We start from the raw sequence: 15417 nt of genomic DNA on the forward strand, positions 1-15417 counted from the left end.
TAGCTAAATAGCCACGCTGTATTCCCAAAATATAGTTGAATTCACTACACACGGAGCCGTAGCTGTGTCCGGCTCTTCGAAAAGCGCGCCAGACGGAGTGCTTTCGCTTCGCGTCTAGTGTTTGAGGTGGCGCTTTCGGTTTGGCGCCCTGTTTGGATCGCTACCGCCCTCTGGCAGGAGGTGGAGAAAGTGTAAGGTCGCGTGACGATCGAGGAGTACGAGGAGTACGTACTGGGCTGTGACCGATAGAGGTGGTGGCGCGAGCGGGGCCCTGTTGTTGGGGGTCGTCTACTGCGCGCCACGTGCTTTGGCCGAACTCTTGGCTGTCTTACCCGCATATACGTGGCTTATGAAGCTTAGAAGACGTGGTGCAGGAGATCATCGCGTGGGACCGTACGTCTTGTTATCGGCCGTTGAAACCACTGGCAGCGGTTGGCTCTGACGAGCTTAAGGAAGTGCAACGTGTTCCCGGCGCGGTGATGGAGTGTGAGAAGTTGAGTACTGTTTTTATGTAACAGAGTTTTATATACACCCGCTAGGTTAGCCGACAGCGCTGATGCGCTGCTTCCTGGACTCGGGTAGGCGTGCTGGCCCCGGATCGAATCCGCCCGCCGGATTAACGACGAGGGCCGGTGTGCCGGCCAGCCTGGATGTGGTTTTTAGGCGGTTTTCCACCCCCCTATACATGAATACCGGGCTGGTCCCAACGTCCCGCCTCAGTTACACGACTCACAGACATTTGAAACACTTCCGCACTTTTCCATGATTTACACTAGACGCAGACGGATGGGGTACTCTGATTCCATCCCGGGGGATATGGGGTGGCAGCAAGAAGGGCATCCAGCCACCCCTTCCAATTAACATGCCAAATCCGATTTAACCACGCGCAAAATGCTGGACACAGGCGAAAGCGATACATGGGGTTTTTCAAGTTCTAATGAAGTGTAAGAGTTTCTTCATCAGTGGTTTTGTTGGGGTCTTCCCAGCACAGCTTTCGTTTGCCTATCCGCGGGAAAGTGGTAATTGCTGCTTGGTCGGGCCATTTCATTCACACCTTGATTGGGTGATTTAGGGTCGGTGTCGTGTGTTTGTGTGGTTCAGAGTCTGTACAGCCACTGCCCTTGCTACATCTTCTGGTTTTAGGTAACTCGGGGAGATGGTGACTTGTAACGCAAGTTTTGGGGCTGATCTGCTGTGGCTCTATAAACCAATAACTGTTCCGACTATTGTGATCTGGACCCCTTTAGACGTGTGACTCCCTCACCGAGATAAAGAAAATTTCTTTGGGAACTGCCTTTAATGTGAAGGTTTGTGTGCTGGCTTATTCACATTTATCTTGTAACAACTGACAGGTGTAATATAAGTTATTTAATTGGCAAGGGACAACTATTGTAACTTTGGTACAAACTAGCTACTTAAAGGTGAGGTGAGGGAGTGCCAGGCCTTAGGATTGCTCCGGCGTGAGCAGCTTCTGTACGAAATTAAAATTCGTCGGATTGGCAAGGAGGGCACGGTTCCAGAGGTGGCTGCATGTTTACGAGATTCCTTGCAGCGTCCTGTTGTTGTTACTAAGGAAGTCATTGGCGGTCTGGCGGCCGGCGTGGGGTGGGTGAGTTTGAAGAAAATCTTAGTTGGTTTTCAGTAGATCAGCCTAACCACAATCAACTTACTAGATTACGTGCACATTTGGTGCATATTTCTAACCGGGTTTCTGACATAGAGCAAATAGTTTAGAGTGACGCTGATCGTAAGATCGTTTCGGAGTTGCAGCAGAAGCGTTGCTGCTAAGCTTAGCTTAAGAGTTTGGTTCGGAGGAATTCAGTGGGCAGGTCGAGCCGGATCGGGCGCAGGCGGGAATCTTGCCGAGTGTTCAAAACCAGAAAAGGGAAGGTAGTTTGGAACCTTTTGCTAAAGTACCTAACCCGATTGGACTTCTTTTGAAGGATATAGTAGTTAATTGTTGATTCTTTGAGTAAGATCGAGGAGGTACTTTGGTTGCTAGTTCACTTTGAACAGCACGTCCACTCCTTTGGAGTAGCGCACTCCACCCTTTTAGCTTTACTTTACCCTTTAATCAAAGGGGGACTTAGAGATCTTGTCTCCAGAGCTCTCGCTGAACAGATGTCCTTGCTTCAGCTTAGGCAGAAGATTATTAGTGAGAGACTTACTGCGGGCTTTAGGAAGTATTTAGTGTGTCGCTACATTTAGAGGGTACAGGGAGAGTGCGAGAGCCTACAGAAGTATGTGCAGAGGGTGAAAGTTGCCTCACAAGCGCTCTTGGTCGATATGTCTGAGGACCAGTTGGTTTCTGTGATTTTGTAAGGGATGGCTGCTGCAGATAAATTGCATTTTATCTCCATATCCCCTCCGGTTACATGGGAGGATTTGTGTGGAGCAATAGTCACGGCGTCTGCGTTAAAGCTGAGAGGAAACAGGGGGCGCTAGGGTTCCTAGGCCCGTAAAATACCTTTTGGTTGCCGAGGAGCGCGGTCGGGGTAGAACCACCGGGGTTGAGACAAGGCGATGTTTTCGTTGTGGTGAGGGTGGTCATTTAGTTCGGGATTGTCCTGTTCCCCGTTTTAGTAGGAGTAACAAATGACATAAGGGAAACGGCGCGCCCTGTTTGGTAAATTTACAGCTTGTTGTGGGCGCGCCGTCGTAGCAGTCCAGATCGCGTCTTCCCTATATTTGTGTTCAACTTAACCACGAACCCATTTGCGCTTTGTTGGATTCTGGTAGTACGTACTCCTTTACTTAGTGAGGCTTGGTTTTTGGAGTTTGGCCACCTTACTAAACTTAAACCCGTGAAGATCCCGCTTCGGAGATGTCGTGTCGCTAATGGTCAGGTGTTGCCTCTGGCGGGGTGGGTTAAGAGTAGTGTTCCGGTAGGGCAGTTTTCTTGGCCAATCACCTTCGCTATCATGACGCATTTGCCAGTGAACCTGGTGCTTGGCTGTGACTTTATTTCTAAAACGCAGCTGGTGTTGGATTGTTTCGGTGGGCCTTTCTTCATTAAGTTTGCTCCTCTGGAGAAGTTCGGTCTCCGTGAATGTCGGGAGGCGTTTTTGTCGGTGGTCCCTACCTTTCCGGTAGCTTCTGTTGATGAAGTGGATATTAGCCTCCTTTTGCAGCAGCAAGGTCAGCAGGTGCGTGTGTTATTAGGGGAGTTTCCGGATTTACTGAGAGATAAACTGGGGGTGACTAACATTCTGGAATATGACATTCGTTTGACCGATGACGTTCCTGTTAGGCAGTCCCCGTGCCGTTTGTCTCCTCCCAAAATGAAAATACTACGAGGGAAGGTACGTAAAATGTTAGAGCAGAGGTTATTCGCCCCTCCACATCTCCGTATGCCTCCCCGATATTTCTGGTTCCCAAAGATCAAGGGGGGATTTCAGGGCGGTTGTAGACTACCGACGGTTTAATGAGAAAGTGATTTTGGAATCAGTACCCCTTCCCAACCTCCACAACTCCTTTACTTGGTTTGCTGGCGCGACTTGGTTTACTGTACTTGATTTGAACCAGGCCTATTATCAGATTCCTTTGGCTGAAAATTGTAAGCATGTTACTGTCTTCTGTACCGATTGGAATCTGTATGAATTCAATCGCGTTCCATTCGGTCTTGCTACTGTGGCTGCTGTTTTGACCCGTTTATTAGATAATGTGTTGGGTGATTTAAAGTTACGTTGCGTCTGCAATTATTTAGACGATCTAGTTATTTATAGGTCATCTGAAGAACATTTGCTTCAGGTCCTGGCTAGGCTCCAGACGGCCGGTCTAACGGTCAAACCATCCATGGTTACTCTGTCGAAACCGCAAATTTCCTTTTTGGGCCATATCGGGTTACTCTGGCGAAACCGCAAATTTCCTTTTTGGGCCATATCGTTTCGGGGCACTCAGTCCAGATCGATCAGGATCGCACGGAAGCCTTGCGCGCCTTGCCCCCTCCTAAGGATAAGCGGGGAGTGGCAAAGTTCATTGCTGTGGTGAACAATTTTAGGCGTTTAGTACCGGATTTTGTCTCCTTAGCCGCACCCTGGAATCAACTCCGTAAGAAGGGTTTTTGCTTTGTCTGCCTTTGAGCAGATTAAAACGGCTATTGCCAACCCGCCGGTCCTTGGGGTTCCCGACTTTGGAAACCCTTTGTTGTGCAAACGGACGCGTCAAATGCTGGAATTACGGCTGTTCTTTTACAAGAGTCTGAGTGCCATAGACAACCTTTGGCTTATGCGTCTCACAGGCTAAATGACGCTGAGTCGAAGTACTAAGTGTACGAGTGCGAGGCGTTAGCTGTTCTCTTTGCTTTGGAGAAATTTCGTTTTTATCTGGAGCATAAGCCTTTCCAGATAGACTGATAATCAGGCTTCAAGTTGGGTCCTGGCCAGACCACGCAAGACGGGGCGGATCGACCGGTGGGCCGTGAGGATCTCGGCCTTTAAGTTCACGGTCAAACATATTAGGGGTACCGAGAATGTGGTGGCGGACGCCCTCGGTCGAATGTTTGACTAGCAGCATGGGGGTTCGGGCGACGGACAAGATTACTCACAAGAATTTCAGGCCATGGTCTTGGGCGAGGTACCCTACCTGTTCGGGGATCTTGCCAGGAATCAGGATCAGGATTCCCAAATAGCACCGATTAAGCAACGGGTGACGTCGGGTGAGTTAGTTCGGGGATATAGTATTAGGAAAGGAATTTTGTGTAAAAAAGTGGGTCGAGATCGTCATCCCAGGATCTGCTTGCCCCAAGTGTTGAATAAACCGTTGTTTCGGTAGTATTATTGTTCCTTGGTGGGGGTCATTTGGGCACGTATAAAACTATTCAAAGGATTAAACAATGTTACGTGGCTTCACCTTGAACGGGATGTTGAGCAGCTGCTAGCTAAGTGTCACTTATGTTGGGCTGCTAAACCTAACAATGTCATGCGGCGGGGTTTATTGTCCTCCGAGCGTGAGAGCAACCCTATGGACCGTTTATATATTGATTATGTGGGTCCGTTGCCCCGGTCCAAGAGAGGCAATCTATATATGTTAGCCGTCATTGATGCTTTCTCTCGGTTTACGTGGCTGGTTCCTAGCCGGAACGTTACTACCGAAGTCACTGTCTCGCATCTCACCAACATCTTCTGTTTTCGGTCTACCTAAGAGTGTGGTCAGTGATAATGCTCCCGCCTTTGTTTCGGCGAAGTTTAAGGCCTTTTGTTTTGGGAATGGTGTTCAACATGTAACCACTACCCCATATTGCTCTCGGGGATCTTTTGCAGAGCGCGTGAATAGGAACTTAAAATCAGTCCTTATAATTTACCATCAGGGTAGTCCGAGTAGGTGGGATTCCAATTTACCGTGGATAAACTTCGCATTTAACACGGCGGTACACGAGGCGTTGAAAGTTTCTCCGGCCTCCTTATTGTTCACCTATCCGGTCAATTTTCACTTGTCAAACTTGTGGCGGATCCAAGACCTACTCCCCGAGCGGGTAACCCCTTGTCTGATTAAGAAGAACTGGAATCAGGCGAGCCGGAATATTGCTGCCGCTCATGGTAGACAAGCTTTGAGATATAATCGCAATCGGCGGCCTTATAAGGGAAAACCAGGCGATCAGGTTTATATCAGGAATTTCTATGGCTGGAGGAGGGGCGAAGGCAGAGTAAGTAAATTTACTCCCCGCTTTTTGGGCCCTTGTACCATCCTTCGGATTCTGGTTCCGGTTAACTTTCTGGTTAGGCATAATCAGTCTGGTAAGGAGTACAGAGTCCATTTGAGCCAGGTTAAGTCCGGTTAACTTGGCTTTCGGTTACCAACGCGTGGTCACCTTTGGGGGGGTAGGGGGGTGGGGGGGTGGAGGAGTTGAGCCGTAGTTGTGTCCGGCTCTTCGAAAAGCGCGCCAGGCGGAGTGCTTTCGCTTCGCGTCTAGTGTTTGCGGTGGCGCTTTCGGTTTGGCGCGCTGTTTGGATCGCTACCGCCCTCTGGCAGGAGGTGGAGAAAGTGTAAGGTCGCGTGACGATCGAGGAGTACGTACTGGGCTGTGACCGAGAGAGGTGGTGGCGCGAGCGGGGCCCTGTCGTTGGGGGTCGTCTACTGCCCGCCACGTGCTCTGGCCGACCTCTCGGCTGTCTTACCCGCATGTACGTGGCTTATGAAGCTTAGAAGCCGTGGTGCAAGAGATCAGCGCGTGGGACCGTACGTCTTGTTATCGGCCGTTGAAACCACTGGCAGCGGTTGGCTCTGACGAGCATAAGGAAGTGCAACGTGTTCCCGGCGCTGTGGTGGAGAGTGAGAAGTTGAGTACTGTTTTTATGTAACAGTTTATATGGGGTTTTTCTAGTGAAGTGTAAGAGTTTTACCAGTGGTTTTGTTGGGGTCTTCCCACCACAGTTTTCGTTTGCCTGTCAGCGGGAAAGTGGCAATTGCTTCTTGGTCTGGCCATTTCATTTACACCTTGATTGGGTAATTTAGGGTCGGTGTCGTGTGTTTCTGCGGTTCAGAGTCTGTACAGGCACCGCCGTTGCTACATTTTCTGGTTTTGGGTATCTCGGGGAGATGGTGGCTTGTAATGCAAGTTTTGGGGCTGATCTGCTGTGGCCCTGTAGACCACTAATAACTATTCTGACTATTGTGATCTGGGACCCTTTTGACGTGACTCCCTCACCGAGCTAAGGAAAATTTTTTTGGGAACTGCCTTAAATGTGAAGGTTTGTGTGCTGGCTTATTCACATTTATTTTGTAACAACTGACAGGTGTAATAAGTTATTTAATTGGCAAGAGAAAACTATTTTAACTTTAGTACAAACTAGCTACTTAAAGGTTTTTTTAAAGGAATAGTTCTCTTTTATATATATATAAGTTTAACATCTTATTATTGGGAAGTTTTTAACGTCATAACTTGCAATCTCCTTTTCATAAAGAAAATTTGTCGGCTATTGGAAATTGTTTTTGAAATGGTTTTTTTAGAAAGTCTTTTGAAACAAAAAGGTATCTTTAGCAGTGTGTGTTATTTCTCCAGCACCTCCTGGCCCCTACTTTCAAGATAACGGTTTGGAATAACATGTGTACTTGACTTGTTTGTGAACCGCCCTAATTGATGGTGCACACACATTTTTTACTTGATACAAAAATACAATATTTTCAAACTTAAACAAACCTTTTGGCGTAGAATATTTTGGAAATAGAGATTTTTAGTTCAGAACTATGTAAAATACAACCTATAGCTATTTTGATTTTCAGATTTTGCCACTCACAAAAATACACATTTATACACATTTTCACTGATATTAAAACCGGATGTTATCATCAATATCAATTTGAGAATGAAATTGCCAGAATATTCAGAAGGCAAGCGCAAGTTATAAATGTAAGTTCGTATTTGGCACTCTACTGAGACACGTCATAGTCGACATATCTCTGCATGTACGAGAGGCGTTCAATAAGTAATGCAACACCTTTTTTAAAATAGCAAGTTGGTTTTGAGGATTCCAATACACCAATTGTTCTCCACTCTTTTGGCCACAAAACCCTATTTTTTAACGTAATCTCCTTTCAATGCGACGGCCTTACGCCACTTAAGTGGGAGGGCCTCTGTACCCACATGGTACCACTCCACTGGCCGACATCAGAGCCAACGTCTTGTTGCGTCAATAACCTCTCCATCATTCACGTACTGCTTCCCACGGAGTTCATTCTCTACTGAACTAAACTAAGCTCTGCCCGAACGGCACCGACCGGCCGCCGTCTCATCCTCAGCCCACAGGAGTCACTGGATGTTGATATGGAGAGACATGTGGTCAGCACACCGCTGTACCGGCCGTATGCCAGTTTACGAGATCGGAGCCGCTACTTCTCAGTCGAGTAGCCCCTTAGTTTGCCTCACAGGGGCTGAGTGCACCCCGCTCGCCAACAGCGTTCGTCAGACCAGACGGTCACCCATTCGAGTGCTAGCCCAGCCCGACAGCGCTTAACTTCGGCGGCAGATCCGGGCTGTAGGGTGGATGAGGAAGAACAGTCCGGTGAAGCTTTGTGAGCTCCTCTCGGGTGCGCAGACTTGTGTGAAGCCTTGCGTTTTCACGGATAAGGAGAAGTTCGTTTGCATTTTTGCGGCGACGAATATGCTGAAGTCATTTCCTCAATTTCCTGAGGGTAGCATACCTATGTGCAGCCGGCCGGCACGATGACACACGCCTTGCCCAACGACTAACCCTGCTTTTCTTAACTGTAAGGCCTTCGTAGACATTCTGCAAACGCACACGAATGTCTGCGATGTTCTGGTTTTATGACAAAAGAAACTCAATAAGAATTGTGCCTGGAACGCACCTCCGTTACGGACGCTATTTTGAAGAATACGTGTAGCGCCGCCACCTTCCGGAACTTTATGAAACTTTGGGACTGAAGCAGGAATATTCCACCATGTCCCAAAACAAATTGTTTTTTGTCAACCGAAACTGGCCAAGACTAACAAACGTGTTGCGTTAATTATTGAAGGCTCCTCGTAGTTCGCAGGTCGCATGCGTTATTTTCGCTACAAATGCGCTCGAATTAAGCTTCTTTGCTACAAGTGCGCATGTTGTTGTAACAGTTGTGAGCTCTCCATTCTGTTGGGTCTAAAAATGTGACTCTCTTCACTGTGACGACTTATTGTGAAAATTCTTTAATTGATCAAATGCAGTAGTGCAGAAATGATTGACAGAGACAAATGGTACAAATACTGAACATACAACCAAAAATAGTTTTATTTTCGGCAGGCAAGTTCAGAGTGACCTCTGATACCACCTAGTCAACGAAAGTCACCATTCAACGAAGACCAAGAGACGATGATACTGAACCACCTTTCGAACGTAACAACAATAAAAACAAACAATCGGCGATATACTGATGAATCTAAAATCCGAACGTCTTTTCAACTTGCATATTCCGACAGAAAAGTTAGCAGTATTGTGGTGACAGGGTTAGAGGTTCATTTGCAAGTACACTCCTGGAAATGGAAAAAAGAACACATTGACACCGGTGTGTCAGACCCACCATACTTGCTCCGGACACTGCGAGAGGGCTGTACAAGCAATGATCACACGCACGGCACAGCGGACACACCAGGAACCGCGGTGTTGGCCGTCGAATGGCGCTAGCTGCGCAGCATTTGTGCACCGCCGCCGTCAGTGTCAGCCAGTTTGCCGTGGCATACGGAGCTCCATCGCAGTCTTTAACACTGGTAGCATGCCGCGACAGCGTGGACGTGAACCATATGTGCAGTTGACGGACTTTGAGCGAGGGCGTATAGTGGGCATGCGGGAGGCCGGGTGGACGTACCGCCGAATTGCTCAACACGTGGGGCGTGAGGTCTCCACAGTACATCGATGTTGTCGCCAGTGGTCGGCGGAAGGTGCACGTGCCCGTCGACCTGGGACCGGACCGCAGCGACGCACGGATGCACGCCAAGACCGTAGGATCCTACGCAGTGCCGTAGGGGACCGCACCGCCACTTCCCAGCAAATTAGGGACACTGTTGCTCCTGGGGTATCGGCGAGGACCATTCGCAACCGTCTCCATGAAGCTGGGCTACGGTCCCGCACACCGTTAGGCCGTCTTCCGCTCACGCCCCAACATCGTGCAGCCCGCCTCCAGTGGTGTCGCGACAGGCGTGAATGGAGGGACGAATGGAGACGTGTCGTCTTCAGCGATGAGAGTCGCTTCTGCCTTGGTGCCAATGATGGTCGTATGCGTGTTTGGCGCCGTGCAGGTGAGCGCCACAATCAGGACTGCATACGACCGAGGCACACAGGGCCAACACCCGGCATCATGGTGTGGGGAGCGATCTCCTACACTGGCCGTACACCACTGGTGATCGTCGAGGGGACACTGAATAGTGCACGGTACATCCAAACCGTCATCGAACCCATCGTTCTACCATTCCTAGACCGGCAAGGGAACTTGCTGTTCCAACAGGACAATGCACGTCCGCATGTATCCCGTGCCACCCAACGTGCTCTAGAAGGTGTAAGTCAACTACCCTGGCCAGCAAGATCTCCGGATCTGTCCCCCATTGAGCATGTTTGGGACTGGATGAAGCGTCGTCTCACGCGGTCTGCACGTCCAGCACGAACGCTGGTCCAACTGAGGCGCCAGGTGGAAATGGCATGGCAAGCCGTTCCACAGGACTACATCCAGCATCTCTACAATTGTCTCCATGGGAGAATAGCAGCCTGCATTGCTGCGAAAGGTGGATATACACTGTACTAGTGCCGACATTGTGCATGCTCTGTTGCCTGTGTCTATGTGCCTGTGGTTCTGTCAGTGTGATCATGTGATGTATCTGACCCCAGGAATGTGTCAATAAAGTTTCCCCTTCCTGGGACAATGAATTCACGGTGTTCTTATTTCAATTTCCAGGAGTGTATTTGGCTCGTCTGGGATGTAATATTTTGGATGGGTTTGAACTTCTTGGTTGTACACATGACGTTTCACATCTTCAGCAAACACGCACACAACGCTGATTGGCAGTCTCACTGCTTCAAACCGACTGTGGTGTTCCTCGCAGTGCGAAAGGGGTCCTCCGTAGCGCGCAGGAAGCCCGCAGAAACAGGAGCGAGCAGAGTTTCCGGCTGCGGCCTCGCGTAATGCGATAGCCCGCCCGTTCCCCTGCCCGCGTCCCTGCCCGCGTCCCTGCCCCTTCTCGCTTCCTGACGCCGACGCCGACGCAGTTTTCATTCGCTGTCGGCTTCTCGTGTGAAACTATTGAGGTCAGCACTTCGTAGCGTCGTTGTTAAGTTATGTGACTCCATTCCTGATGGCGCATATGCATAATCTACGAGCTGTTGAAGTTCGTAATGACTATCAGGCAGACTACTAACTTAAAGAAAATTTCTTCCTCCAATCCCTGGCGGCACTACAGTGTGGTGTCCTACACTGCCGTGTAGGACACAATCAAGTACCAGTCCGACATTTACCAAACGTTTCGGAGATAATTTTCATATAACGGATATCCCGTTCAGAACTGATGTCCATCATCGTCAATATGTGGCGTAATCCACATCTACATAGACACTCCGCAAGCCACCGCATGATGCATGGCGGTGGGTACTTTTTACCATTATTAGTCATTTCCTCTCCTGTTTGATTCACAAACAGAGCGAGGCGAAAACAGCTATGTGCCTCCGTACCAGCCTTAATTCCTCTTATCTTCATGGCCTTATGCGAAATGCATGTTGTTGGCAAAAGAACCGTTCTGCAATCAGCTAAAAATACTGGTTATCTAAATTTTCTCAACAGTGTTCCTCGAAAAGAACGTCACCCTCCCTCCAGGGATTCCCATTTGAGTTCGCGAAGCACACCTGTAATACTTGCATGTTGCTCGAACCTAGGGTAACAAATCTAGGAGCCCGCCTCTGAACTGCTTCGATGTCTTCCGTCAGTCCGACCAGGTGGAGATCCAAGACACTCGAGCACTATTCTACACTAGGCACTAGTGTACTATACGCGGTCTTGTTTATAGATGAACCACATTTTCCTAAAATTCTAACAATCAAGCGATGTCGATTATTCGCCTTCCTACTAAAATCCTTAAATGTTCGTTCTATTTAATATCGGTTTGTAACATTAGGCCTAGATATTTAGTCGACGTGACTGTGTCAAGCTGCACACCACTAATGCGGTATTCAAATCTTACGGGATTACTTTTCCTACTCATTTGCGTTAACTTATATTTTTCATTTTTCTATATTCAGAGTGTAATGGTTCTTTATTTACGTGACCATTACGGCACTCCAACCCCAGTTCTCGATACCAGTAATATCGTACTACTTTTCTGCGACGTAACAGACATGTTTTTGTGACAATATTCGCCGGCCGGAGTGACCGAGCGGTTCTAGGCGCTACAGTCTGGAACCGCGCGACCGCTACGGTCGCAGGTTCGAATCCTGCCTCGGGCATGTATGTGTGTGATGTCCTTAGGTTAGTTAGGTCTAAGTAGTTCTAAGTTCTAGGGGACTGATGACCTGAGATGTTAAGTCCCATAGTGCTCGGGGCCATTTGAACCATTTTGACAATATTCACATTTGGTTTTATTAATGTATAGGTACTCCGATGTATCGATATATTACAGTCATATGGTTCTTGTGTGTGTTCATTTCTGTGAGACTGTCATAATTTTTGACTTACTTGTAACCGTTTCTGCGCGAATGCGCCCAGAGCAGTCTTTGTTTCACTTTGCAGAAGTTAAGTTGTTATTTCGCTTTGTAAAAGAAGTCAAGTCTTGTGTTTGGTTAAAGTGGAAATTAAATATATGAAGATTGATACAAAACTGTTTTCTTGAAGATGTGACAATTAAGAAGTATATGTGAATTTACAAGAAGTTTAATAAAAATGTGGATCATGAACACCAAGTCAAAAATTATTTCTACCATACCATTGTTCTGATCTGGGATTGTTTGATCATTAAGAATTTCCTGAAAAACGCATTTTAGGTCTTCAAATATTGCTAAAATACAGATCTGGACCTTCTAGCAGTCAAAGTGGAATCACCCTAGAATCAACAAGATGAGCCATAACAACTTCGACGAAATCTACGTGGGAATCCATTCAAGATAAGTGCCAAAATTAATGACGTTTTTTACAGTGACTTCATTACTTCCATTCTGACGATACCATCCACAGTCAATAACTTTGTTGTTGCCCGATAAAGCGAACATATGCTGCGTGAGCAACATTATTAATGATTTCTAACCTACTTTGCAAGTGGTGGTATTATCTAAGTGATCTCGTATCCTCCTACAGTCACTCAAGGACGACACCTTCCAGTACACCACAGCATCATCAGCACACAGATGCAGCTTGTATTTCACCATTATTCATGTATATAGAAAGGAATAGCGGTCCTGTCACACTTCCCTGGGGCACTCCTGACGATACCCTTGTCTCCGATGAACAGTCGCTGTCTAGGACAACGCACTGAGTTCTATTACTTAAGAAGTCTTCAGCCGACTCTCATATCTGAGGACCTATTCTTTATCCTCGTACCTGCGATAAGTCTGCTGTGGGGCACTGTGTCAAACGCTTTTCGGAAATCCAGGATTATGGAATTTTCCTGTGGCCCATCATCCATAGTTCCCAGGATATCATGTGATATAAGGGAAAGCCAAGTTTCACACGAACGATGCCATCTAAAACCTTGTTGATTCACGGACAAAAGCTATTCCATCTCAAAGTTCTTTATTATATTCGTGCTGAAAATCTGTTCAAGAATTCTGCAGCAAACCGATGTTAAGGATATTGGTCTGTAATTTTGTGACACCGTTCTTTTACCCTTCTTATATACAGGAGTCACTTGCGCTTTTTTGCAGTCGCTTGGGACTTTGCCCCAGACGAGAGTTTCGCGATAAATGCAAGCTAAGGAAGAGGCGATTGCCGTAAAGTACTGTTTGTAAAACCGAATTGGTGTCTCATGCAGACCTGGTGACTTATTTGTTTTCAACTCTTTCAGTTGTTTCTATACGCCAGAGCACAAATAGTGTCGTATTCTTTGTCAAATAGTGTCGTATTCGTTGTCATGGAAGCAAACAGGCTCCCAACATAATCTTGAGGAATGTCTTACCATTTTCGAAAAAGATGCTGTGTCAGTTCACGAAGAGACCAGATTAGCCTGGAATGAAAGTATGCACCTTCCCACTGCGTCCCATACGCGCTTTACAAGAAAACAGGTACCGAGCAGGCCTGTCAAGGGTCCGCCTCTGGCATCTGTACTATGAATCGCAGTGTGGGGACTTGCATTATCCTGCTGGAATTCATTTGTTATACTGGCCATGAAGGGGATGATGACAGGGCTTACTTTCTTGCCGCAAATTTGCTTACATACAGACTTCCATCAAAAATTGCCAAAACAATCTTGTTTTTATACTCAGTAGCTCCCCATACCACGATTTCTGAGTTGGACAGGTATGATTCTTGAGAATCGCTGCTTTCGGCTTTTAACATGTAATTCAGGGACACACTGGCGTCGATACGACAGCCACAAACAGAAGACTCGTTAGTGATAACCACATAAAGCCACGCAATGTTCCAGCTGACTCTGGTTCTACAACATGCAAGAGTCTGTTCTCTTTGGTATGTCAGCGGTAAACAAGGCATGGGAACTCGTGAGCTCAACCTGGCTTCCAGTAATCTGCTCCCGATGGTTCGTGGTGACACTCTGCCTATAACCTCTGCCTGGATTTTAGCTTTTGTCATTCTTGTATTCGTCAGAGCCAGTCGAACGATTCTATGATCTTCTCATGCTGTATTCCTTCAGGATGGAGCCGTAACTATTCTTCTTGCCGCTGCTCGTATGTTATCCTGAGTCCATCTCGTTACTGCTTGTTCTACTGTCATCCCGCAATAGCCAACTGCCAGCGCGATCTTCCCTGTCCTTCATGCCACTGATTCGATCTTTCTCGAAGTCGATTAAATGGAGATAAGCTGCACGTCTACTTCCTTTGGACATGCTGTGTTGACACCCACATGAAAAGTTTCAGTAGCATTATACGCATCCAATAGCCATCATGTAATCATAAAATTCTCACCTGTAGAGACGGATTTTTTAAATTTTTTTTTTTTTGGTACTGAAAATATTGATAATAAGCTCTCATGACGAAATTTCAAACAATACAGATTGGTCAGAAACAATATGAAATTCTTGTAAGGTATTCCAGGGTAGGCTGCGCTAAGAAATAACTGTTAAGAAAAAGGTTTGATACATTGCGCCGTTTACTCGTTAATTATCATGACGTTATTAAATCAGGTCGTTGTGCGGGCAAATTCAAACAGCCCGTTGGATAAAATTAGTGTTCGTTCTCATAGCATAGATGGCAGTGCAAGACACTTTCCAGCCTTTGGCTCGGGTTCGATCCTTGCTACCGTCCTATGTCTCATTTTTTTAATAGCACTCTTGTTTGGTTTTAGAAAACCAAACGACATGCTTGGTGACACCGTCTCTGCTGGGCCGCTCGGATTTGTGCGCGCAACTGCCTGAATGGATAACTTCAGTGCTAATTAACTGGCAAATGGCACAACGTATAGATATTTTCTTAACAATCATCTCTTAGGACAACCTAACGAGCAACACGATAAAAAGCTTTTTAAGACTGTTTCTGACGGCCCTGTATATCACACAGGCGTGGAAATAACTTCAGTAGCGTTAGGACAAAGTGCTCATCCATAGGGAAAACCTCAAAAATTCTCCTTTTTTTTAAGTCAAACTAACCTTCCACTGAAACCTCTTTCTACTGACCTCCTCCATCATCGGTAAAATACATGAATCCATTCGACCCAGCACATTCACAAACATAAAAAACTCCTTCCCCTTCCGTGCCAAATATTCCGAACACGATCAGATCCTGAACCTCATGCATCTCCTTTCTCCACAATTTAAGATGCGCTGTTCCACAATTTTTGTGTCGTTAT

Source organism: Schistocerca nitens, chromosome 3 (genome assembly GCF_023898315.1).
Source record: "Schistocerca nitens isolate TAMUIC-IGC-003100 chromosome 3, iqSchNite1.1, whole genome shotgun sequence".
Taxonomy (NCBI): domain Eukaryota; kingdom Metazoa; phylum Arthropoda; class Insecta; order Orthoptera; family Acrididae; genus Schistocerca; species Schistocerca nitens.